Raw genomic sequence first — 27,976 nt, 5'->3', positions numbered from 1 at the left:
TTCCTCACAAAACAATCCCTCCATCCCAGGAATTCGTTTAGTGAACCCATGTTGCTGTCCCGCTATGGTGAATATTTCTTTCCTTAAGGCAGCTACATTGCACACCATGCTTCAAGTGAAATCTCAGCAGAAGTGCATTCAACATCTTTACTCCTAAGCACAAATAATCCTTTAGGAAATGCCAATATACCATTTACCTTTTTAATTGCTTACTGTACCTGCACATTAACTTTCAGTGATTTATTTTCTCAAGAACACCCACATCTCAATCCAGCTCAGCCTTTCAGTCTTCCAGAAAGACTCTGTCTTTCTGTTTTCACTGTGAAGGTGAAACCCTCACATTTGATGTGTTGAATTCCATCTGCCTTTTGTCTTCCTGATAACCCAGCCTTTCTGAACCTACTGCTCACATCCCTCCCTCCTCACAGGCCATACTCCCACATTCCTGTTTAATCAGGAGTCAACATAAATAAGAAAACAGCAAGTTAATGGGTGAATGGACACGTGTGTATGTGTGTGTGTGTATGTGAGTGTGCGTGTGTCTGTGTATGTGAGTGTGCGTGTGTCTGTGTATGTGTATGTGAGTGTGCGTGTGTCTGTGTATGTATGTGAGTGTGCGTGTGTCTGTGTGTGTGAGTGTGTGTGTGTCTGTGTGTGTGCATGTGTGTGTCTCAGTGTGTGTGTGTGCCTGTGTGTGTGTGAGTGTGCGTGTGTCTGTATGTGTGTGTATGTGTGTGTGCATGTGTGTGTGTTTGTGTATGTGTGTATGTGAGTGTGCGTGTTTGTGTGTGTGTGTCTCAGTGTGTGTGTTGATGTGTGTGTGTGAGTGTGCGTGTGTCTGTGTGTGTGCATGTGTGTATGTGTGTGTCTCAGTGTGTGTGTTGGTGTGTGTGTGTCTGTGTATGTGTCTGTGAGTGTGTTTGTGTCTGTGTGTGTGTATGTGTGTGTATGTGTGAGTCTCAGTGTGTGTGTCTCAGTGTGTGTGTCTGTGTATGTGTGTGTGAGTGTGCGTGTGTCTGTGTATGTGTGTGTGTGAGTGTGCGTGTGTCTGTGTGTGTGTATGTGTGTGTGCATGTGTGTGTGTCTATGTATGTGTGTATGTGAGTGTGCGTGTGTTTCAGTGTGTGTATATGTGTGTATGTGTGTGTCTCAGTGTGTGTGTTGATGTGTGTGTGTGTGTGTCTGTGTGTGTGTGTGAGAAAGACTGTGTGTGTATGTGTGTATGTGAGGGATTGTGTGTGTGTCTGAGTGTGTGTGAGAGACTGTGTGTGTGAGTGTGTGTGGGTGTGTGTGTGAGAGAGACTGTGTGTGTGAATGACTGTGTGTGTGAGTCTGTGTGTATGTGTGAGTGTGTGCCTGTGTGTGTGAGTGTGTGTATATGTGTGTGTGCGTGTGTGTCTGTGTGTGTGTGTGTGAGTGTGTATGTGTGTGTGTGAGTGTGTGTGTGTATGTGTCTGTGTGTATGTGTGCGTCTGTGTGTGTGCGTATATGTGTGTTTGTCTGTGTGTGTGAGTGTGTGTGTGAGTGTGTGTGTGTGAGTGTGAGTGTATATGTATGTGTGTGAGTGTGAGTGTGTGTGTATATGTGTGTGAGTGCGTGTGGGTGTATGTGTGTGTATGTGTGTGTGTATATGTGTGTGTGAGAGAGAGACTGTGTGTGTCTGTGTATGTATGTGTGTGAGACTGTATGTGTGTCTGTGTGTGTGAGAGAGACTGTGTGTGAGTGTGACTGTGTATGTATGTGTATGTGTGTGTGTAAGAGAGACTGTGTGTGTCTGTGTGTATGTGTGTGTGAGACTGTGTGTGTCTGTGTGTGTGTGAGAGAGACTGTGTGTGTCTGTGTGTGTGAGAGACTGTGTGAGTGTGTGTGTGTATGTGTGTGTGAGACTGTGTGTCTGTGTCTGTGTGTGTGTGAGAGAGACTGTGTGTGAGTGTTTGTGTGTGTCTGTGTGTGTCTGTGTGTGTATGTGTGTGTGTCTGTGTGTGTCTGTGTGTGTATATGTGTGTGTATGTGTGTGTCTGTGTGTGTGTATGTGTGTGTGTCTGTGTCTGTGTGCGTGTGTGTGTATGTGTGTGTTTTTGTGTGTGTCTGTGTGTGTATGTATGTGTGTGTGTATGTGTGTGGGTGTGAGAGAGAGTGTGTTTGTGGAGTGTGTGTGTATGTGTGTGTGAGAGAGAGTGAGAGTGTTTGTGGAGTGTGTGTGTATGTGTGTGTGGGTGTGAGAGAGAGAGTCTGGATCAGTGGTGCTGGAAGAGCACAGCAATTCAGGCAGCATCCAACGATGAGAGAGAGAGTGTTTGTTGAGTGTGTGTGAGAGAGAGAGTGTTTGTGGAGTGTGTGTGTGAGAGAGAGAGTGTTTGTGGAGTGTGTGTGTGTATGTGTGTGTGTGTGTGTGTGAGAGAGAGAGAGTGTTTCTGGAGTGAGTGTGTGTATGTGTGTGTGTGAGAGAGAGAGTATTTGTGGAGTGTGTGTGTGTATGTGTGTACGTGGGTGTGTGTATGTGTGTGTGTATGTGTGTGTGTGAGAGAGAGTGTTTGTGGAGAGTGTGTGTATGTGTATGTATGTGTGTGTGTGTGTGTGAGAGAGAGTGTGTTTGTGGAGTGTGTGTATGTGTGTGTGTATATGTGTACGTGGGTGTGTGTATGTGTGTGTGTATGTGTGTGTGTGAGAGAGAGTGTTTGTGGAGTGTATGTGTGTATGTGTATGTATGTGTGTGTATGTGAGAGAGAGCATGTTTGTGGAGTGTGTGTGTGTATGTGTATGTATGTGTGTGCGTGGGTGTGTGTATTTGTGTGTGTGTGAGAGAGAGAGAGTGTTTGTGGAGTGTATGTGTATGTGTGAGATAAAGTTAAAAATCAAACAGGTTTAATTGGAAGCACACTAGCTTTCGGAGCGACGCTCCTTCATCAGGTGATTGTGGAGGGCTCGATCGTTGCACAGAATTTATAGCAAAAATTTGCAGTGTGATGTAACTGAAATTATACATTGAAGAATTGATTGATGTTAAGCCTTTCATCTGTTAGAATACAGTGATAGTTTCACTTCTTTCATGTGTAAATCACAAAACCCTTTTTTTTAAAGTTGCATTCTCGGGTTAGCTGTTAACAATGGTGATAGCTAGACAATATGTTGAAGGTGTTAGCCCCCTGTGTTCTCTAACTATGACCTGATGTTTAGATTGATTCTAATCTCAAAAGTGAGATAACAGAGTTTTACATAAATTCATGCAGTTTTTGAGCTCAGAGTTCTACATGAATGTATGCAGTTTTTGAGCAAAGTGCAATGTAACTCTGCAAGTACAAATTCACCCCACAAAATATATGTGTGCATGTGGGTCTTTGTCTATCTGTGTGTGTGTGTGTCTGGCTGGGGTGGGGGTTGTGAGTGTGAGAAAGTGTGTGTGTGTGTGTAGTGAGTGCAGAGTGTCTTAAGTCTGTGAGGGGGTGCATGTGTGGGAGTCTGTGTGTCTATAAGGGTGTGTGTGGGTGTCTGTGTGCACGTCTGTGTATCTGTGTCTGTGTGTATGTGAGAGTGTGTGTGTGTAGGAATATCTGTGTGTGTGTGTGTAGTGCAATGGTGATCACCTGTAATGTGACATGAACCCAAGGTCCCTGTTGAGGCCCTCCCTATGGGTACCGAACTTAGCTATCAGCCTCTGCTCGGCCACTTTCCTCTGCTGCCTGTCCCGAAGTCCACCTTGGAGAATGGTCACCCGAAGGTCCGAGGCTGAATGTCCTGGGCCACTGAAGTGTTCCCCAACTGGGAGGGAACCCTCCTGTCTGTTGATTGTTGTGCGGTGCCCATTCATCCGTTGTTGTAGCCTTTGCTCGGTTTCCCCAATGTACCATGCCTCCGGGCATCCCTGCCTGCAACGTATACGTTAGACAACGTTGGCTGAGTCACATGAGTACCTGCCATGTACAAGGTGTTCCCACGCGTAATAGTGGTATCTATGTCCACAATCTGACACGTCTTGCAGCGTCCACCGTGACAGGGTTGCATGGAGTTGTCCTGAGAGCCGGGCAGTTTGCTACGAACAATGATCTGTTTGAGGTTTGGCGGTTGTTTAAAGGCAAGTAGTGGAGGTGTGGGGAAGGTCTTGGTGAGGTGCTCATCCTCATTGATAATGTGTTGCAGGTCATGAAGAACATGGCATAATTTTTCAGCCCCTGGGAAGTACTGAACAACGGAGGGTACCCTGTCAGTTGCAGCACGTGTCTGTCTCCTGAGGAGGTCATTATGGTTCCTTGCTGTGGCACGTCGGAACTGGTGGTTGATGAGTTGAGCATCGTACCCCGTTCTTGTGAGGGCATCCTTGAGTATTTCCAGGTGTCCGTCACGTTCCTCCTCATCTGAGCAGATCCGGTGTATGCATAGGGCTTGTCCATAGGGAATGGCTGTTTTAATATGTTTTGGGTGGAAGCTGGAGAAGTGTAGCATTGTGAGGTTGTCTGTGGGTTTGCGGTAGAGTGTGGTGCTGAGGTGTCCGTCCTTATGTGTGAGATAGAGTGTGTGTGTGTGTGAGAGAGAGAGACTGTGTGTGTTTGTGTGTATGAGAGAGAGAGTGTGTGTGTGAGAAAGCGTGTGTGTCTGTGTGTGTCTGTGACCATGTTTGTTTATGTGTCTGTGAGCGTGTGTATGTATGAGACAGTGAGTGTGTGTGTGTGAGTTTGAATGTGTGTGTCTGTGTGTGAGAAAGAGAGTGTGTGTGTGATTGTATGAGTGGGTGAGTGAGCGTGTGCATGTGTGTCTGTGTGTGAGCTTGTGCGTGTGTCTGTGCGTGTGTCTGTGTGTGTGTCTGTGTGTGTGTCTGTGTGTGTGCGTGTGTGTGTATGTGTGTGTGTGTGTGTCTGTGTGTGTGTATGTGTGTGTGTGTCTGTGTGTGTGTATGTGTATGTGTGTCTGTGTGTGTGTATGTGTATGTGTGTGTGTATGTGTGTCTGTGTGTGTATGTGTGTGTGTGTCTGTGTGTGTCTGTGTGTGTGTGTATGTGTATGTGTGTGTGTATGTGTGTCTGTGTGTGTATGTGTGTGTGTGTCTGTGTGTGTATGTGTGTGTGTGCATGTGTATGTGTATGTGTGTGTGTATGTGTGTCTGTGTGTGTGTATGTGTGTGTGTGTCTGTGTGTGTATGTGTGTGCATGTGTACGTGTATGTGTATGTGTGTGTGTCTGTGTGTGTGTGTATGTGTGTATGTGTGTGTGTGTGTATGTGTGTGTGTCTGTGTGTGTCTGTGTGTGTGTATGTGTATGTGTGTGTGTATGTGTGTCTGTGTGTGTATGTGTGTGTGTCTGTGTGTGTCTGTGTGTGTGTGTATGTGTATGTGTGTGTGTATGTGTGTCTGTGTGTGTATGTGTGTGTGTGTCTGTGTGTGTATGTGTGTGTGTATGTGTATGTGTGTGTGTCTGTGTGTGTATGTGTATGTGTGTGTGTATGTATGTGTGTCTGTGTGTGTGTGTGTATGTGTATGTGTGTGTGTGTGTGTGTATGTGTATGTGTGTGTGTATGTGTGTGTGCTGAGATACTGTCACCTGTGGGCCTTGTATATAGCCCACAAGGAGATTGTTCAACATGGTCCTGGATGAACGTTGACCTCAATACTCACATCCACTATTTCCCAATAATCAACACCCGGTCAACCTCAGACCGAAATCAACTACGTGAGCGAGCATCCATCATTATCATCATCAGCTGTCCTTGTGTTCAGGAATGACGCTACTCCAGGGAGTGTGCTTTCTGCCTGATCCCCCCCCCCCCCCCCCTCCCCCCCCATGACTGATCCTTGAGCACACAGGCTGGGTGCCCAACGAGGCAGTGAGACCTGGAGAGTAGAACTTGCTTCCATTTCTTTTCTCCCCTGTTGGTACTCCACCTTGTCATTAAAATGCAGAGCATAAATTCTCCAAAGGTTCTCAGACAGCACCTTCCAAACCCACCACCACTTCCATCTAGAAGGACAAGGGCAGCAGGTACATGGGAACACCACCCCCTGCAAGTTCCCCTCCAAGCCTCTCAGCATCCTGACTTGGAAATATATTGCCGTTCCTTCAGTGTCGCTGGGTCAGAATCCTGGAATTCCCTCCCTCAGGGCATTGTGGGTCACCCTACAGCACATGGACTGCAGCGGGTCAAGAAGGCAGCTCACCCCCACTTTCTCAAGGGGCCACTGACCCCCACATGCTGTGAATGAATTTTTAAAGAAGTCCTTGACATAACTATGGGCATCATAAGGCCAGCACTTATTGATTATCTCTAATTGCCCAGAGGGCATATGAAAGTAAACCACATTGCTGTGGGTCTGGAGTCACATGTAGGACAGATCAGGTAAAAACGGCAGACTTTCCTCCCTGAAGGACATTAGTGAAGCAGATGGGTTTTTACAACAATGGACAGTGATTACGTGGTTACCATTAAGCCAGCTCGTTATTTCAGATTTTTTATTGAATTCAAATTTCACCATCTGCCGTGACAGGATTCAAACCCAGATCCTAAGAACACGAGCACAGTGTTCTAGACGTTCTGATGTTCTAGTCCAGTGACATTACCTCTAACTCGTCACTTCCCTGTATGTGTATTCATGACATCTCACTGTTTGCAAATCTCCTCCATTATTAGTGTATAAACTTCAGAAGTACTTAATTGTTTATAAACTGCTATATGGGATCTTCAGGTCCATATCACTGCCAATCAAAGTGGGTAAAGATTTCTAACAGATTTAAGCTGTTTGGTAGAAGGATTGATGGGGATGTGAGGATAAACCCCTTTCCCCCCCCCCCGCCCCCCCCCGAGGGTGGTGGGGGTCTGGAACTCACTGCCCAGTTTGTGGTGGAGGCAGAAACCCTGATTGAAAAGGAAACAGGATCTGCTCCTGAAACCGGGGGCCGGTTAGAAAGGACGGATAGGTTATTCAGCTGGTACGGACATGATGGGCTGAACAGCCTCTTTCTGTGCTGGAACTATTGTACAATTCTGCGGCTCAATCCATTTTTTTATCTCATTCAACTGACTTACAGTGAAACAGCTACAGGAAAGCCAGGTGACTGCGCTATCTTACCCTCTGTTTGCAACACTCATTGTTTCTTACAGTTGCTCTCTCTCTCTCTCTCTCTCTATTTCTCTCTCTCTTTCTCTCTGTCTCACAGACTCTCTTTTCTTGGTAGCTGAGCCATTATCCACCGCACAATTCTCAGTCTCTCTGTCAGAGTGACCTGTGTTAGCTGCTCCATTGTCAATGAAGGATGAGGAAGGTCATTGATGCCTGGCCTCTGTCTGTTAGTTTTACATGTGTGAGATATCTGTCTGACAGGACATGTTACTGATGTTAGCATTTGCCAGTGACCTGTTGCCAAGGAGCACTCATATTTTCCATGGTTCTTGGCATGAGTCCCATTGAAGCTTTTGGGAAATGTAGAGACATTAGTGCAAAGTTTGCAATTTGTTCGTCAATCCTTATGCAAAAACTGTATCATTTTTGTTTCTGGTGTTTTGATTATGCGTAGGAATGAGGAAAAGAATTGGTTTTACAAACCATGGGCGGCACGGTGGCACAGTGGTTAGCACTGCTGCCTCCCAGCGCCAGAGACCTGGGTTCAGTTTAGATTAGATTACATTAGATTAGATTACATTACAGTGTGGAAACAGGCCCTTCGGCCCAACAAGTCCACACCGACCCGCCGAAGCACAACCCACCCAGACCCATACCCCGACATTTACCCCTAACCTAACACTACGGGTAATTTAGTATGGCCAATTCACCTGACCTGCACATCTTTGGACTGTGGGAGGAAACCGGAGCATCCGGAGGAAACCCACGCAGACATGGGGAGAACGTGCAAACTCTACACAGAGAGTCGCCTGAGGCAGGAATTGAACCCGGGTCTCTGGTGCTGTGAGGCTGCAGTGCTAACCACTGTGCCACCGTGCCGCCCACTTGCACATTTTCTCCGTGTCTGCGTGGGTTTCCTCCGGGTGCTCCGGTTTCCTCCCACAGTCCAAAGATGTGCAGGTCAGGTGAATTGGCCATGCTAAATTACCCGTAGTGTTAGGTGTAGGGGTAAATGTAGGGGAATGGGTCTGGGTGGGTTGCGCTTCGGCGAGTCAGTATGGATGTGTTGGGCCGCAGGGCCTGTTTCCACACTGTAAGTAATCTAATCTAAGGATCACTGCACGTTTTAAAAGCAAGTTTCCTGAACCTCACTGTAAGTGCTATTTAGACAGCTGTAGGTTCAAGTAGTGAGGAAGGTTCAGTTTGCAGTTAAAAATGGAGATTTGGCAACAAGTAGCTGATTGGTCTGTAGGTCAGTGATCACTAGTTGATGCCAAAGGCCTGCCAACAATGATGTGATTGGGTCCTGGGTAGTTGACAGCTCAGGGTGTAATGTTAATGGAGAACACATTGGAGTTCTGGAAGAGAAAGAGCTGTGTTTCTGCTCTGCAATAAACAGCATGTCATGCCTTGAGGTAGCCAGTTTATTTCCCCTTTCCATTTGCTGCAAACAGTGACTTTTAATGAATAATTCAGAGACCTTTATAACCATGAATCAGTCACCCTGTGCCTCCTGCAAACCAGTGACAGCATCTGGAGAAGGAAGGTTGAGGAATAATATTCTAATCAGTACAGGAATCATGACAGCAAACCCAGTGATCAGAGACTACTGACCAGCCTTCCTAGTTTTTCCATCCATCCATAACACCCAGGTTTTTTTTGTGTATATGTCTATCTGTATGTGTGTGTAAGGGGGAGTTTATAAAGGGGGTTAGATTTTTACCTAGTAGAGGTATATGCCAACTATTCATAATTGCTTACATCAAGCTAGAGTCTATTGCTTGGTTACAAATAATAATTCTTGTTAAGTAGAGATAACTGGTTTGTGTTTTCTGTCAATGTGAGTCTAAGAGACTGGTAGATTGGGGAATTCTGTGCACTTTTCAAAATGATGACTCTGAGAGATTCCCGGCCTACTATAGGAGTGGGAGGATAATGGTGTGAATCCAGAGTGAGGCCGCACTGTAAATCCCTGCCAATAGTCAGTATTACCACCTTCTCTGGATGGGGCTGCGGTTTCAAATTCCCCCCCGCCGAACCCCCTCCTCTGTTGGCCTTGGGTAAAGGTGCTATAAGATATTACTGACCTCTCAATGCTCCTTCATTTCCACGCTCACAATCATCTGGATTTTGTTTGCAACAATTTCTGATACACTGCTAATCTCTTTTGATCTATATCTGATCCATTATTGATCCATCTGTTGATCGAGAATTGATCCAGTGCTGATCCACAGTCGATCCTTTGCTGATACATTTCTGTTTCACTGATTATCTTTGTGGGTCTACTATTGATCCAGTATTGACCCACTATTGATCCACCGCTTGGATTTGAAGCTCCCTCCCAAATCCTTGCCCCTACTTGGTCATGTGATCTCCTATCTACTTATACTTCTTGTGGTCAGGTCTTTGTTCCTAAGGTTCCTGTAAACTGCCTTGGAAAATGGCAGGTGCACGGAGGTGCTATATAAATGCAAGACCCTGATATCTTGATCCTCATAAAAGAAATACAGTACAAGGTGGGACTGGCCAGCTACACAAACCCAGGCAGCACCATAGTCCGTCTCCACCTTAATTCTTGCCTGGGATATGGGTGTCTCCACCTGGGGCAGTATTTGTAGCCCATTCCTAATTACCCCTGAACTGAGAGCCTTGCTTGGCCAATTCAGAAGGGAGGTAAGAGCTGTGGGTCTGAGTCACATGTAGACCAGAATTTGATTTGATTTGATTTATTATTGTCACATTTAGCAAGATATGGTGAAAAGTTTTGTTTTGCATGCTATCCAGGCAAATCATATCTTACATAAATACATCAGGATAATAGAACACAACGCAGGGTACAGGGTTACAGCTACAGAGAAGAAGCAGCAAATGACCAACTGGAATAATTGACAGGTTGGGTTGAGAAGTCTGATAACAGTGGAGAAGGCGCTGTTCTGTGGCAGACTGCCTCCCTGAGGTGAACAAGTGGGTTCTTATCATTTAAAGGTGTCTGTGGCAGAAATCAGCTAGAGATTGGGAGAAGGCAATTGAATCTGGGGACACCATTATCCACTATGTTAGCCTCTCTCGTGCCCAGGGTCATTCCAGCCACAAAGGTTGAGCTGTGCTTGGTATGGTCGGAGGGCAGCACTCACGTTAATGCCAGGCAGCTATCTGACTTGTTTATAAGACCAGTAATCTGCTACTGTTAGAGATAATCACTGTGCTCTGTTTGTTTAGTCTGGGTTAGGAGAGATTGCTGAGTCCTCTGTCTGTTTTCTTCTGCCTTCACGTGTAAAGACATGCTGCTTGGAATCTCTTCTGAACACACGATGTTTCCACACAGTTTCTGTGACATGTGCTCTCCCACTGACAGGGACAGGCCATTCACATGGCTGTGGATACAAACCCTTTCGAACAACACACTCTCAGACAGTACATTCCAGACCTGAACCTCTCAGGTGAGTTCGAATCCCCCCCCCCCCCCCCCCCCCATCACGTGTTTAACCACGAAGCTGCAAATACACCTCAACAACCTTCACAACCCGGCAAACCCCACCAACTTCTTTCACAGCGGCAAGGAAGGTTTCCCTTTCAGGAAGATCCAGACTGCTTTACAGCCAATTCAAACACTTCGCATTGTCATCACAGCTGTTACATAAGGAACACAGCAACCAATTTGTACACAGCAAGCTCCCACAAACAATAACGTGTTCATTTGTGCTGTTAATTGAGGGATAAATATTGGCTCAGACACTTACATTGACCTGAGAAAGTATCAAGGCCTCACCTGAATGCTGTCAGTCAGTGTGGCTGTCCCTTTAAGGTGGCATTTCCAGAGTTCAGGCAGCACGCTGTGTCAGCACATCAGCACTGAGTGGGAGAGGGCACAATATGAGGAGTGCACTGACTCTGGGTAGTTATAGGGCAGTGAGACAAAGAGGAGCACACAGAAATCATGAAGGGATTGGAGAAGGTGTGATGGGAGATGAAAGTATGGACATTGGCGGATAGACAGCATGAAGATGCTCAAAAGAAGGAGTGATGGGTGAACGGGAGGTGGAGAATGTTAGCACAGGGATGGTGGCATTTGGCCTGGGTGAAGAGTTAGCACCCGGCCAGCAGAGAGACGACTGGGACGTCGGGGAGTATGCAGATAGATACCATCTCAGCGACAGCAAAAAGGTGTTCCATATGAACATTAAAAACTAGGCCATTCAGCCCCTCGGACCTGCTCCACCAGAGATTGTAGGTGACAACTCCCTCTTCTTACACCATCACATAGCCCTTCTGGAGTGGGTACAGGTAGCTAACTAAGGATGCCTGCTCTCAGGCAGAAAGGGAGGCAGTGACAAGGGACCTCCTCAAAACTCCAACTCCTCAAAGAGAAGTAAGAGTCTCGAGACCTTGATGAGAGATTGGCCATCAGTGTTCCAATCAGATTGGGGCATCTTCAATTAGTCTGGGTCATTGCAGAGTTCCTGTTTGACAATAAACAGGGAGTGATGGACTGGATTCCCCTCCACCTCCACACTCTGTACAGTAAAGGAGGAGCCAGGAGCAGCCTGACCTAATACGTTAATTCCTCGACAAAGGAATAAACAGCAATCTATCAAGCAATTACATGTCAAAACCTGGAGCCACAGTCAGTTATTTATACTTGTCTCTGCCAGACTGTCTCCAATTGGAAGGTCAAATAATATATCACATATTCTCATTCACGTGTTCTCCTGTTCAGTGCACAACCTGCAGTGCCAGTACAAGATTCACAGAGAAATGAGTGTTTCAGTCTCTCTCACCTCAGCCATTCACTGTTCAGACTTGCTCTGACAGTTGCAACTATTCTCAACCTCCAAAGTTAGCACCTCCCAGCCCCACCCCCACTCGCCCCATCCCCACCCAGGACTGATCCCTCAATCAGCACTGACTTAATTCAGTAAAGGTGGGCAGCAACAATTTAAACAAAGTAATTCTCCACTCCACAGTATTCAGAATTCTCTGCAGGCACTGTCCCCCCATCAAATACCCACAGGACAGGGACAGCACAGGGTTAGATACAGAGTAAAGCTCCCTCTACACTGTCCCCACTTGAGCCACAATAACACAGTAAATGGTAGCGTGATTGTTTTCTGTTTCCCAATGTAGTTGTGATGTGGTTCCTGTTTATGATGTAATGTGATGCATTTGAATTCTCTGTGAGTCAGTTGCTGACTGGATGGTGATGGAACATTTATTTTTAGTGCTGAGGTTTTTGAGAATATCTTCTTTCTTGTCCTGCAGCAGATAAACACAACAACCTCAAACTCAGTTTTAACATAGAACGTAGAGCAGTCCAGCACAGGACAGGCCCTTCGGCCCTCAATGTTGTCCCGGCCTTTTATCATACTCTAAGATCAGACTTACCTAGACACCCTACATTGTACTATCATGCATGTGCCGATTCAAAAGTCGCTTAAATGTCCCTAATGTATCTGACTCTACTCCCACCGCTGGCAGTGCATTCCACACACCCACCATTCTCTGTGTAATGAACCTACCTCTGACATCTTCCATAAACCTTCCTCCAATCACCTTAACATGATGCCCCTCGTGATAGCCAATTCCACCCTGGGAAGAAGTCTCTGGTTATCCACTCTATCTATGCCTCTCATCATCTTGTACATCTCTATCAAGTCACCTCTCATCCTTCCTCACTCCAATGAGAAAAGCGCTAGCTCCCTCAACCTTTCTTCATAAGACACGCCCTCCAGTCCAGGCATCTTCCTGGTAAATCTCCTCTGCACCTTCTCTAAAGCTTCCACATCCTTCCTATAATGAGGTGACCAGAACTGGATACAATATTCCAAGTGTGGTCTAACCAGGGCTCTATAGAGCTGCAGCATAACCTCGCGGTTCTTAAACTCAATCCCCCTGCTAATGAAAGCCAGCACACTATATGTCTTCTTAATCCCCCTCTCAATTTGGGTGGCAACTTTGAGGGATCTATGGATATAGACCCCAAGATCCCACTGTGCCTCCACACTGCCAAGAATCCTGCCTTTAACCCTGTATTCTGCATTCACATTCAACCTTCCTAAGTGAATCACTTCATACTTTTCCAGGTTGAACTCCATCTGCCACATACCAGCCCAGTTCTGTATCCTGTCAATGTCCTGTTACAACCTACAACAGCCCTCCACACTATCCACAACTCCACCAACCTTCCTGTCATCAGCAAACTTACTAACCCACCCTTTTATTTCCTCGTCCCAGTCATTTATAAAATTCACAAAGAGCAGAGATACTAGAACCGATCCCTGCAGAACCCCACTGGTCACCGAGTTCCAGGCTGAATACTTTCCATCTACCACCGCCCTCTGTCTTCTGTGGGCCAGCCAATTCTGTATCCAGACAGACAGGTTTCCCTGTATCCCATGCCTCCTTACTTTCTGAATGAGCCTACCATGGGGAACCTTATCAAACACCTTGCTAAAATCCATGTACACCACATCCACTGCTCTACCTTCATCCGTTGTTTTGTCACATCCTCAAAGAATTTAATAAGGTTTGTGAGGCATGACCTGCCCCTCACAAAGCCATGCTGACTATTTCTAATCAAACTACAGTTTTCCAAATAATCATAAATTCTGTCTCTCAGAATCCTCTCCAATAGTTTGCCCACCACCGATATAAAAGTGACCGGTCTGTAATTCCCAGGAATATCCCTATTCCCTTTCTTGAACAAGGGAATGCCATTTGCCTCCAATCATCTGGTATTTCTCCAGTGGACAGTGAGGATGCAAAGATCATCGCTAAAGGCGCAGCAATCTCTTCCCTCGCTTCCTGTAGTAACCTTGGGCATATCCCGTCTGGCCCAAGAGATTTATCTATCCTGATGTTTTTCAAATCTTTCAGCACATCCTCCTTCTTAGCATCAGCCTGTTTCACACTGACTGCACGCTGTGCCTTTTCTCAACAGGGCAGTTGTTGCTGTACCTCAACAACTCAACAGGGCACGAAATCTTCAAAAAACTAACACGTGCTGTATTCTCAGAGCCATCACATCAAGGTGCAGTGAGGAGCATATCAAACAACAACCACACCCCTGGCTCCCAGCCTCCTCCCCTGTCCGGCCTCCCCCCCCACCCATCCTCCTGTCCCCCTTGGGAGGGTTTGATTGGGACAGTGTAGAGGGAGCTTTACTCTGTATCTAACCCTGTGCTGTCCCTGTCCTGGGAGTGTTTGATGCAGACAGTGTAGAGGGAGCTTTACTCTGTAGCTAACCTTGTACTGTCTCTGCCCTGGGAGTGTTTGATGGGGGATAGTGTAGAGGGAGCATTACTCTGTAGCTAACCCTGTGCTGTCTCTGCCCTGGGAGTGTTTGATGGGGACAGTGTAGAGGGAGCATTACTCTGTAGCTAACCTTGTGCTGTCTCTTCCCTTGGAGTGTTTGATGGGGACAGTATGAAGGAAGCTTTACTCTGTATTAACGTTGTGCTGTCCCTGTCCTGGGAGTGTTTGATAAGGGACAGTGTAGAGAGAGCTTTACTCTGTATTAACCCTGTGTTGTCCCTGTCCTGGGAGTGTTTGATGGGGACAGTGTAAAGGGAGATTTACTCTGTATTTAACCCTGTGCTGTCCCTGTCCTGGGTGTGTTTGATGGGGGACAGTGTAAAGGGAGATTTACTCTGTATTTAACCCTGTGCTGTCCCTGTCCTGGGAGTGTTTGATGGAGGACAGTGTAAAGGGAGATTTACTCTGTATTTAACCCTGTGCTGTCCCTGTCCTGGGAGTGTTTGATGGGGGACAGTGTAAAGGGAGATTTACTCTGTATTTAACCCTGTGCTGTCCCTGTCCTGGGAGTGTTTGATGGGGACAGTGTAGAGGGAGTTTTACTCTGTATCTAACCCTGTACTGTCCCTGTCCTGGGAGTGTTTGATGGGGACAGTGTAGAGGGAGCTTTACTCTGTATGTAACCCCGTGCTGTTCCTGTCCTGGGAGTGTTTGATGGGGACAGTGTAGAGGGAGCTTTACTCTGTATCTAACCCTGTGCTGTCCCTGTCCTGGGAGTGTTTGATGGGGACAGTGTAGAGGGAGCTTTACTCTGTATGTAACCCCATGCTGTCCCTGTCCTGGCAGTGTTTGATGGGGGACAGCGTAGAGAGAGCTTTACTCTGTATGTAACCCCGTGCTGTCCCTGTCCTGGGAGTGTTTGATGGGGACAGTGTAGAGGGAGCTTTACTCTGTATGTAACCCCGTGCTGTCCCTGTCCTGGGAGTGTTTGATGGGGACAGTGTAGAGGGAGCTTTACTCTGTATCTAACCCTGTGCTGTCCCTGTCCTGGGAGTGTTTGATGGGGGACAGTGTAGAGGGAGCTTTACTCTGTATCTAACCCTGTGCCGTCCCTGTCCTGGGAGTGTTTGATGGGGACAGTGTAGAGAAACGTTTACTCTCTCTCTAACCACATTATGTACCTTTCCCTGAATAATTAAAGAAGCTTTACTGTGACTATCTAATCTGGATCCAATGTCCCTGAGTGAAAATGGTTAAAAATAGTTTGGAAGGTTGGCCACAGCAGGTGACCTGCTGAGTTTTCCATGATGCTGCACTCTCCGTGTTGATGAGATTTGCAGAATGCTATCTTCGTGCAAAATAGCCTTTGCACAACCCCTGAAGGACAAACAGCAGGAGCTGAAGTGAAACAGTTCCTGAATGTTTGCAGTGTATTCAGTCAATGTTTAATGACATCCTTGTGAATAATCACCCCACAATCCAATTTGCCACCTGCAACTTACTTGAGACGGTCAGTGCCAATCAAAGCAGAAATCATTGATCAAACTGTGGTTAAACTATCAGCCGCCCTCAATCATTATTCACAAAGAATGGTCATAACTTTTGGCAGAGGGTGAGGTGAGACCAGGCTATTAATGGACATGGCAATGGGATCAGACCAGGGTAATGAAGAACAGGGGCAATGGGGTTAGACTGGGGTATGAGGCAATGGATTAGACTGGGGTATTAATGGACTTGGGCAATGGGGTTAGCCTGGGGTATTAATGGACTGGGGCAATGGGGTTAGCCTGGGGTATTAATGGACTGGGGCAATGGGGTTAGCCTGGGGTATTAATGGACTGGGGCAATGGGGTTAGCCTGGGGTATTAATGGACTGGGGCAATGGGGTTAGCCTGGGGTCACAAGCTTGGGGAAAGTCGGGTCATGCTGAGATCGATTGGTGATAACTGAAAGTCTTATGGAGCAGTTTATTTCCTGAAGGGGCCAGTTCCTGAGAGCCACATTCGGCGGGATGTTACTCATGTACTCCTACACATTAACAGCACAGTGGTGGGACAAGTGGAGATTGTCAGGGTCCTGGGCGTAGTCATCCACACCAAGCTTTCTTTGACTCTCCATGTGGATGCACAGGTTACAAAGGCCCAATAACGTCTCTTCATCCTCAGGCAGCTGAGGAGGTTTGGCATGACGGCGAATACCCTTGCCAACTTTCATAGGTGTGCCATCGAGAGCGTTCTGTCTGGGTGTATCACTATCTGGTATGGGAACTGTACCATTCAAGATCGGAGACAGTTAGAGAGAGTAGTGAACTGGGCCTGGACAATCACAAAAGCCAACCTCCCATCTATAGAATCCATCTACCAGGCCCGCTGACAAGGACAGGCCGCCAGCATTCTCAAAGATCCATCCCATCCTGGCAATGTTTTTCTACAACCACTACCATCGGGGAGAAGGTACAGAAGCCTGAACACACGCACCAGCCGGTTTCAAAACAGTCTCTACCCTACTGTCGCTAGAATACTGAATGGACTCACAAACTCTTAACATTCGCCTGTACCTATTTTTTATATTTCAAAAATATACTTTATTCATAAAATATTTTGATGATCTGTACAATTGGTCATGCCATACGTACGTAAACATTCCATATCTTTGCATACAGAGACAGAGTAATCATTCATATATACAGGTCTGTGCGATTACTATCCACATATTTAGCGGGGGGGGGTCAGCAGAGCCCCCTTACTGCGTCGGCCCCCTGTGCTAAGGCAGGCAGACGTTACGTGGTGGTCTTTCCCCACCGCCCCAAGCTTCAGCGCGTCCCTCAACACATAGTCCTGGACCTTGGAATGTGCCAGTCTGCAACACTCAGTCGGGGTCAACTCCTTCAGTTAGAAGATGAACAGGTTTCGGACCACCCAGAGAGCGTCCTTCACCGAGTTGATGATCCTCCAGGCACAGTTGATGTTCATCTCGGTGTGCGTCCCGGGGAACAGGCCGTAGAGCACGGAGTCCCGCGTCACGGCACTGCTCGGGACGAACCTCGACAAACACCACTGCATTCCTCTCCAGACTTCTTCGGCGTAGGCACATTCCAGAAGGAGGTGTGTGACAGTCTCGTCCCCCCCGCAGCCGCTTCGAGGGCAGCGTGCGGTGCGGCTGAGAGTCCGGGCGTGCATAAAGGATCTCACAGGCAGAGCCCTTCTCACCACCAGCCAAGCCATGTCTTGGTGTTTGTTGGAAAGTTCTGGCGATGAGGCATTCTGCCAAATGGCTTTGACAGTCTGCTCAGGGAACCGCTCGATAGGATCCGCCCTCTCCTTTTCCCGAAGGGTCTCAAGGACACTACGTGCTGACCACTTCCTGATGAACTCGTGGTCAAAGGTGTTTTTCTTCATAAACTTCTCCACGAAGGACAGGTGATACGGAACGGTCCAACTACTCGGAGCGTTCCACGGCAGCGAGGCCAGGCCCATCCTTCGCAACACCGGGGACAGGTAGAACCTCAGTACGTAGTGACACTTGGTGTTTGCGTACCGGGGATCCACGCACAGCTTGATGCAGCCACACACAAAGGTGGCCATCAGGGTGAGGGTGGCATTGGGTGTATTTTTTCCCCCGTTGCCCAGATCTTTATACATCAAGTCCCTCCGGACCTGGTCCATCTTTGATCTCCATATAAATTGGAAGATGGCCTGTGTTTTTGTTTTTGCCGCTGTTTATTTATTATTTACTTATCTATGCTATTTAACTCTGTGATCTGCCTGTATTGCCCGCAAGTCAAAGCTTTTCACTATGCCTCGGTACACGTGACAATAAATTCTATTCAATTCAATTCAACATTCTGCCACATCACCCAATCGGAAATGGCTTAAGATGTTGCTATGGGATATTGTTGTCGGGATTGGTGCCTGTTGCTATGGGACTTTGATGTCATGGTGATGAACACGAGGTGATATTGCCAATTCCTTCTGTTATTGGCTACACTTAACAACACATTCGGAAGCATCATGTTTGTCAGATCGGATTTGACTGGTCTTTGAGCTCTGACCCCTCCCTATATACCGAGTATTCTTGGCCATGTGTCCAGCTTCACTTAGGGACAGAAGTAGGTCATTCAGACCATCAAGCCTGCTCGACCTTTCAACCCGATCGTGGCTGATCAAACACTTCAATGCCCTATAGACCCCTTAATAATCAGAGGGACATTGAGAAATAAACTTGTAAGGAGATCTCAGTTATCTGTAAGAATAGTAGGGTGGTTATGGTAGGGGATTTTAACTTTCCAAACATAGACTGGGACTGCCAGAGTGTTAAGGGTTTAGATGGAGAGGAATTTGTTGTGTACAAGAAAATTTTCTGATTCAGTATGTGGATGTCCCTACTGGAGAAGGTGCAAAACCTGACCTCCTCTTGGGAAATAAAGCAGGGCAGGTGACTGAGGTGTCAGTGGGAGAACACTTCAGGGCCAGCGACCATAATTCTATTAGATTTAAAATAGTGATGGAAAAGAATAGACCAGATCTAAAAGTTGAAGTTCTAAATTGGTGGAAGGCTAATGTTGACATATTTGTATCATCGATAGTCACAGGGGAGGTGCCGGAAGACTGGAGGTTGGCTAACGTGGTGCCACTGTTTAAGAAGGGCAGTAAGGACAAGCCAGGGAACTATAGACCTGTGAGCCTGACATCGGTGGTGGAGGGAATCCTGAGGGACAGGATGTACATGTATTTGGAAAGACAAGGACTGATTAGGGATAGTAAACATGGCTTTGTGCGTGGGAAATCACGTCTCACAAACTTGATTGAGTTTTTTGAAGAAATAACAAAGAGGATTGATGAGGGCAGAGCGGTAGATGTGATCTATATTGACTTCAGTAAGGTGTTCGACAGGGTTCCCCACGGGAGACTGGTGAGCAAGGTTAGATCTCATGGAATACAGGGAGAACTAGCCATTTGGATACAGAACTGGCTCAAAGGTAGAAGACAGAGGGTGGTGGTAGAGGGTTATTTTTCAGACTGGTGGCCTGTGACCAGTGGAGTGCCACAAGGATCGGTGCTGGGTCCACTACCTCTCACCATTTATATAAATGATTTGGATGCGAGCATAAGAGGTATAGTTAGTAATTTTGCAGATGACACCAAAATTGGAGGTGTAGTGGACAGCGAAGAGGGTTACCTCAGATTACAACAGGATCTTGATCAGATGGGCCAATGGGCTGAGAAGTGGCAGATGGAGTTTAATTCATAGAAATACGAGGTGCTGCATTTTGGGAAAGCAAATTTGAGCAGGACTTATACACTTAATGGTAAGGACCTAGGGAGTGTTGCTGAACAAAGAGACCTTGGAGTGCAGGTTCATAGCTCCTTGAAAGTGGAGTCGCAGGTAGATAGGATAGTGAAGAAGGCGTTTGGTATGCTTTCCTATATTGGTCAGAGCATTGAGTACAGGAGTTGGGAGGTCATGTTACGGCTGTACAGGACATTGGTTAGGCCACTGTTGGAATATTGCATGCAATTCTGGTCTCTTTCCTATCAGAAAGATGTTGTGAAACTTGAAAGGGTTCAGAAAAGGTTTACAAGGATGTTGCCAGGGTTGGAGGATTTGAGCTATAGGGAGAGGCTGAATAGGCTGGGGCTGTTTTCCCTGGAGCGTCAGAGACTGAGGGGTGACCTTGTAGAGGTTTATAAAATCATGAGGGGCATGGATAGGATAAATAGACAAAGTCTTTTCCCTGGGGTTGGGGAGTCCAGAACTAGAGGGCATAGGTTTAGGGTGAGAGGGGAAAAATTTAAAAGAGACCTAAGGGGCAACTTTTTCACGCAGAGGGTGGTATGTGTATGGAATGCCAGAGGAAGTGGTGGAGGCTGGTACAATTGCAACATTTAAGAAGCATTTGGATGGGTATATGAATAGGAAGGGTTTGGAGGAATATGGGCCGGGTGCTGGCACGTGGGACTAGATTGGGTTGGGATATCTGGTCGGCGGTGGATGAGTTGGACCGAAGGGTCTGTTTCCGTACAGTACATCTCTATGACTCTATGACTCTGCAATGTAGCACCTTCAGATCCTGGGCATTTTATCAGTATGACTTTCTAATTGATGCTAATTTCCTTCAACGCTTCCTTCTCCCTCACCACGTGGATCTTGAATTCTGGGCAATTTTTGTGTCTCCTCAGTGAGTGTGCCTCTGTCAGCGTTGCTGCCAGTGCCTGATGATGCTGGTAAACATGGGTGATTTGCCTCTGTGAGGATTGTAGTGTTTGTGTGTTAGTTCCCATCGTCTGATGTCGAGAATAGGCCACAGCTGGAGGTGAAGACTGCTGACCTTCCTATCTTGATGACCCACATTCATAGCAGTACTGCAGGGTACACAGAACACCAGGCTCATAATCCAGCGTCAGGTTCCTAACCATTAACATGATGTTATTCCCTGAATAGTTAATGTGTCAACCAAAACTGGCAGCTGCTTTCTCTGACTGTGTGTTAGCTTCTGCATCAAGTTACACATTGTCAATCACTCTTTCAAATGATGTGTGTTTCATGACTGTCAGCAACTACACAGAAAGGTACTTACTGACTATGGCCCACCAGTCTGTATACTAAGAATATAATTAGATTCCTCTAAATATTTCACGTTTCATAATTTTTTTAAATTGCAGTTGTAATTCGTGCAAGTTCTCAATATACATAGTCATGACAATGTTATCACTTATCAGTAAGATACTGTGTTAATTTCAGTCAATTCCATTTCATCTCTGTACATGTATTGCATACTCTTTAAAAAGTGTTCTCCTGATTGTGTGGTGCCACTGACTGTTCCTGTGGTATCTGCTGGTGTTCCTTCTCCAGGGAGTCTCATTCTTATGGCACCTGTGCTGTTGTGGTAAGGGTTGTTGTTGAACCATTTGTATTACTGGAGGACAGTGGATCTGTGGGACCCACAAGAAGTCATTCCAAACTCCACAGGCAAAGGGTGACTGCACCAGGTTTATTCCAATTTTATTCTGCCTCTGTCAGAGACAGTGTATTCAGTCAGTCCCCTTTCCCATGTGGGGATAATTGCTCCACACAGCCCCATGGACAGCTTTTATTGAGAGCAGTGAATGTATACGCTCAGACCTCCCTGACAAAGAGCTGGCAGTTTGATTGAAGTGAAATTTGACTTTCTCTCCTTTTCACTTTGATATTGTCCCTGTAACTGTGACAATGTCTAGCCTCCGTATTTCTCAGTGTTGGAGAATAGTTTGGGTGCAATGTGACAGTTCTTGGTGTATTTCCCAGGGTCTCCACACAAAGAATGCATTGTACAAGACTGCGCTACATTTGCTTCTTCATGATTGCTTTGGTGATTTTCACTGCTGCTTTGGTCATTCTGTTGATGGGAGATAGTGTGGAGATGGTATTGCTGTGAAGCAGCTTCACTCATACACACTGAGGGCCATTGTCACTCACTGGAAGGCTGTGTAATGACTTGAAGGCTGTGCAATGACTGGAAAGCTGTGTAATGACTGGGATGTGCTGTGTAATGACTGGAATGTGCTGTGTAATGATTGGAAGGCTGTGTAATGACTGGGATGTGCTGTGTAATGACTGGAATGTGCTGTGTAATGATTGGAAGGCTATGTAATGACTGGAATGTACTGTGTAATGACTGGAATGTGCTGTGTAATGACTGGAAGGCTGTGCATTGACTGGAATGTGCCGAGTAATGACTGGAATGTGCTGTGTAGTGACTGGAAGGCTGTGTATTGACTGGAATGTGCTGTGTAGTGACTGGAAGGCTGTGTATTGACTGGAATGTGCTGTGTAATGACTGGAATGTGCTGTGTAATGACTGGAAGGCTGTGTAGTGACTGGAAGGTGCTGTGTAATGACTGGAAGGCTGTGTAATGACTGGAAATCTGTGTAATGACTGGAATGCTGTGTATTGACTAGTACATGCTGTGTAATGACTGGAAGGCTGTGCAATGACTGGAAGGCTGTGTAATGACTGGAAGGCTGTGTAATGACTGGAATGTGCTGTGTAATGACCAGTAGGCTGTGTATTGACTGGGATGTGCTGTTTCATGACTGGAAGGCTGTGTATTGACTGGATGTGCTGTGAAACATTCTGCACTCTTACCTGCCACTCAATACCATGATCCACACTCGGAATCATCGGGAGATCTTGCTTCCTGCAAGACCATCGGCGCTCTGTCTGCGATGTTGTGTGTAAACATGATGTGGAGGAGCAGGTGGACAAAGTTAAAAATCGCACAACACCAGGTTACAGTCCAATAGGTTTGTTTGGAAGCACTAGCTTTCGGAGCGCTGCTTCTTCATCATGTAACTAGTGGGGCAGGATCATAGGACACAGACATTATAATAAAAGATTACAGTGTCACGCAACTGAAACGATATATTGAACAGACCTAGGTTGCTGTAATGTCTTTCCTCTTTTAGAATGGGGTTGCAGGTTTCAGTTCATTAATATGTAAATCCTAGAACTTTTCTCAACTCACATTCTCGAGATAACTTAAGGAAAGCCAAGTTCAGTCGCTATGAAGATGGCCTCAACAGGACCCCACACTCTCTCACACACACACACAGACACACACAGATACAGACACACACAGACACACACACACACAGACACAGACACACACACACAGAGACACAGACACACACGCAGAGACACAGACACACACATACAGAGACACAGACACACACACAGACACACACACACACACACTCACGCAGACCCTCTCATACACATGCTCTCTCATACACATTCACACATACACCCCCCCACACTCACACCCATTCACACACCCTCTCACAGACTTCTACTCCATCACACTCAGGCACACACTATACCAAGCACTCACATCTCTCTCTCTCCCTCACATGCACACAGACACACACAGATAAGTCTATAGGGTGAATTTGCATTTGCAGAAATGTATTTGCAAATATATTCTATTTTTGCTCGAAAAGCATCAGTCTGTAGGCCATGTGACATTTTATAAAATCCTACTTTGGAAATAGAACCAGTCTGACTCAAGATTGGAATACAGACAGACTCTAACCTCACACCTTTAATGCATTATCTGAACTGTGATGTCACTTTTTTAATATATAAAACCTTAAATTATCTTGAGAATGTGACTTTATAGAAGTTCTGGGATTTACATAATAATGAACCAAAACCTCCAACCAATTCTAAAGATGGAAGACTTAACAGAAATCTAGGATTGTTTAATGTAGTATTTTAATTGCATCACACTTAGATCTTTTACTATAAATTCTGTGTCTTTTGATCCTGCCCCACAAACCACCTGATGGAGGAGCTGCACTCCGAAAGCTAGTGCTTCCAAATAAACCTGTTGGACTATAACCTGGTGTTGTGTGTGTTAACATGGCATCCACCTCAGGCTCTGCACTGACTGACATCTTGGCTCATGTTTGTCCAGGACAGTGGGTTTCTCACCTTTCTCTGACTTGACTCAGTTTGAGAATGAGAGGTCATAGCTTTAGGATGAGGGTGGCAGATTTCAAAACAGGCTCAGTGGTTAGCACTGCTGTCTCACAGCGCTAGGGACCCGGGTTCAATTCCTGCCTCAGGCAACTGTCTGTATGGAGTTTGCACATTCTCCCCGTGTCTGCGTGGGTTTCCTCCGGGTGTTCCAGTTTCCTCCCACAGTCCAAAGATGTGCAGGTCAGGTGAATTGGCCATGCTAAATTGCCTGTTGTGTTAGATGCATTAGTCAGAGGGAAATGTAGGGGAATGGGTCTGGGGGGCTACTCTTCAGAGGGTCAATGTGGACTTGTTGGGCCTGTTTCCAAACTGTAGAGAATCTAATCTAATCTAGAATGGCTTCTCCCAAAGGGTTATGAATTTGTGGAGTTCACTCCCCCACAGTGTGGTGCACGAAGGAATACTGGGTAAATTTAAGGAGGAGATAAATAAGATCCGACAGCAACAGGTATGTCACGCGACCCATTCATTGCCGTGTCCCGCATAATTACCTTGCATTGTGGCATTTCTATATTTGACATCATAAAACTCCCACACTGCTTCAGCTATCACCGGCCCTTCAGATTCTGGTGACAGCTGTTTCTTGTTCTGACTCCCAGTCCCACTCCCCCTGTCCTGGACACCGCGTACATGTAAACTCTCACATTCGTGAGAAACAAAACTTTGGTCAATCTTTCACAAACGCTCGTCGTGTTTTCACACCTATTGTCCCAGTCCCTCCGGCCTGTTTCTGGGCTGTCTGGGATCTGGGTGAGGTCCTTTCACTCTCATTCCTTGGGTATAGAGTTCAGTCAGATTCATGGCCAGGCAGGGAAACCTCACAACCTCGAAAAAGTACTGATGTGGAGGAGCCAGGGTTGGACTGGGGTGGACAAAGTTACAAATCACACAACACCAGGTTATAGTCCAACAGGTTAAATTGGAAGCACACTAGCTTTCGGAGCGACGCTCCTTCATCAGGTGGTTGTGGAACATACAACACAGAACTTATAGCAAAAGGGTTACAGTGTCATGGAGCTGTAATGATATATTAAACAAATTTAGATTAAGTCTTTCATCTTTTAGAGTGGGATATGCTATTTTTGGTTCTTTAATATGAGAAATTCCAGAATTCCTTGTAAGTTATATTCTCAAGATAGTTTCAACTTTTCTAACAATCAGTGCCATCTCAGCTCAGACAATGCACTAAAGGTATGAGGTTAAAGTCTGTCTGTATCCCAATGTTGAGTCAGACTGATTCTATTTCTAAAGTGGGACTTACAGAATCTTACATGGATTCATGCAGTTTTTGAGCAAAATAAAATGTAATTCTGCAAATGCAAATTCACCCCATAAACTTATAGGTGTGTACATGCAGGAGAGACAGAGTGAGTGTGTGAATGTGAGTGTATGTGAGTGTGTGTGTGTGTGTGTGTGAGACATGAACCCAAGGTCCCGGTTGAGGCCACCCCCATAGCTATCAGCCACTGCTCGGCCACCCTGCTTTGTTGCCTGTCCCAAATTCCGCCTTGGAGGATGGTCATCCAAAGGTCCGATGCCGAATGTTCCGGACTGCTGAAGTGTTCTCCGACTGGGAGAGAACACTCCTGTCTGGTGAATGTTGTGCTGTGTCCATTCATCCATTGCCGTAGCCTCTGCCCGGTCTCACCAATGTACCATGCCTCAAGGCATCCTTGCCTGCAGTGTATGAGATAGACAACATTGGCCAAGTCACATGGGTACCTGCCGTGTACATGATGGGTGATGTTCCCACGTGTAATGGTGGTCTCTGTGTCGACACTCTGACACATCTTGCAGTGGTTGCTATGAAAGGGTTGTACAGTGTTGTGGTCGATGTTGTCCTGAAGGCTGGTCAGTTTGCTGCGAACAATGGTCTGTTCGAGGTTTGGTGGTTGTTTAAAGGTGAGACGTGCAGGTGTGGGGAAGGTCTTAGTGAGGTGCTCATCTTCATTGATGATGTGTTGCAGGCCGCGAAGAACATGGTGTAGTTTCTCTGTTCCTGGGAAGTATTGGACAAGGAAGTGTACCCTGTCATTTGCAGCTCATCTCTGTCTCCTGAGGAGGTCATTACGTTTTCTTGCTGTGGAGCGTCAGAACTGGCAGTCGATGAGTTGAGCATCGCTCCCTGATCTTATAAGGGCATCCCTGAGCACCTTCAGGTGTCTGTCATGCTCCTCCTCATCTGAACAGGTCCTGTATATGCATTGGGCTTGTCCATAGGGGATGGCTGTTTAAATATGTTTTGGGTGGAAGCTGGAGAAGTGTAGCATTGTGAGGTTGTCTGTGGGTTTGCGGTAGAGTGTGGTGCTGAGGTGCCCATCCTTGATGGAGACACACGTGTCCAAGAATGAGACAGATAGTCGAGAGTAGTCCATGGTGAGTTTGATGGTGGGATGAAACTTGGTGATGTCACTGTGTAGTTTTATCAGTGACTCCTCACTGATCCAGAGGAAGAAAATGTCGTCAATATATATGGTAGGCAAAAGTAGGACTGCAGATGCTAGAGATTAGAGTCAAGATTAGAGTGGTGCTGAAAAAGCACAGCAGGTCAGGCAGCATTCGAGGAGCGAGAAAATCGATGTTTCAGACCAGAACCCTTCATCAGGAATGAGGCTGGGAGCCTCCTGGGTGAGAGATAAATGGGGGTGGGGCTGGGGCTGGGGCTGGGGCTGGGGCTGGGGCTGGGGAGAAGGTAGTTGAGAGTGCAATAGGTGGATGGAGGTGGGGATGAAGGTAACAGGTCGGAGAGGAGGTGGAGCAGATAGGTGGGAAGGAAGATTGGCATGTAGGACAGGTCATGGGGACAGTGCTGAGCTGGAAGTTTGGAGCTGGGGTAAGGTGGGGGGAGGAGAAATGAGGAAACTGTTGAAGTCCACATTGATGCCCTGGGATTGAAGTGTTCCGAGGTGGAAGATGAGGCGTTCTTCCTCCAGGCATCTGGTGGTGAGGGAGCGGCAGTGAAGGAGGCCCAGGACCTCCATGTCCTCGGTAGAGTGGGAGGGGGAGTTGAAATGTTGGGCCACAGGGCGGTGTGGTTGATTGGTGAGGGTGTCCCGGAGATGTTCCCTAAAGAACTCTGCTAGGAGGTGTCCAGTCTCCCCAATGTAGAGGAGACCGCATCGGGAGCAACGGATACAATAAATGATATTGGTGGATGTGCAGGTAAAACTTTGATGGATGTGGAAGGGTCCTTTAGGGCCTTGGATGGAGGTGAGGGAGGAGGTGTGGGCACAGGTTTTGTAATTCCTGTGGTGGCAGGGGAAGGTGTCAGGACGGAAGGCTGGGTTGTAGGGGGGTGTGGACCTGACCATGTAGTCACAGAGGGAACGGTCTTTGCAGAAGGCGGAAAGGGGTGCGGAGGGAAATATATCCCTGGTGGTGTATAGTGTTGGTTGGAGTCCTGCATAGAGAAGAAGTCTTGTTCGAACCTGTGCACAAAGATGTTGGCATTTTGGGTTACACATTTGGTCCTCATGGCTGTTCCGTGTGTCTGAATGAAGAACTGGCTTTCAAAGGTGAAAGGTTTGTGGTTGAGGATAAAGTGGATGAGTTGTAGGATGATATTTGGAGATTGGCAGTTGTTGGTGTTGAGTACTGAGGCCATCATTGTGGGGGATGCTGGTGTAGAGTGAGGAAACGTCCATTGTGACGAGGAATGTTCCCGGTTCGACTGGTCCATGGGTGCTGAGTTTCTGTAAAAAATCTGGACATGCCACACTGAGAAACAATAATGACCTCCTCAGGAGACAGACACAGGCTACTTCCCAGGAGCGGAAAAGCTACACCATGTTCTTCGCAGCCTACAACACATTACCGATGAAGATGAGCACCTTCCCCACACCTCCGTGTCTCACCTTTAAACAACCACCCGACCTCAAACAGACCATTGTCCGCAGCAAACTGACCAGCCTTCAGGACAACATCAACCACAGCACTGTACAACCCTGTCATGGCAACCACTGCAAGACGTGTCAGAGTGTTGACACAGAGACCACCATTACACGTAGGGACACCACCCATCATGTACGTGGCAGGTACTCATGTGACTTGGCCAACGTTGTCTATCTCATACGCTGCAGGCAAGGATGCCCTGAGGCATTGTACATTGGTGAGACTGAACAGAGGCTAAGGCAATGGATGAATGGGCACCGCACAACAATC

The 27,976-nt window shown here is 46.7% G+C and overlaps 1 pseudogene; it reads right to left on the bottom strand.

The window, feature by feature from the left end:
• The window catches only part of LOC148152040 (uncharacterized), a 42,669-nt pseudogene extending 14,967 nt beyond the window's left edge, over positions 1 to 27,702 (bottom strand).
• Between the last annotated feature and the right edge of the window lie 274 nt (positions 27,703 to 27,976).

Source organism: Chiloscyllium plagiosum, unplaced genomic scaffold (genome assembly GCF_037043375.1).
Source record: "Chiloscyllium plagiosum isolate Xiang-an unplaced genomic scaffold, Cpla_swu_hap1 HiC_scaffold_2, whole genome shotgun sequence".
NCBI lineage: Eukaryota > Metazoa > Chordata > Chondrichthyes > Orectolobiformes > Hemiscylliidae > Chiloscyllium > Chiloscyllium plagiosum.
Note: the sequence above shows the minus strand (reverse complement) of the source record. Positions and strands in the feature narration are given on the sequence as shown.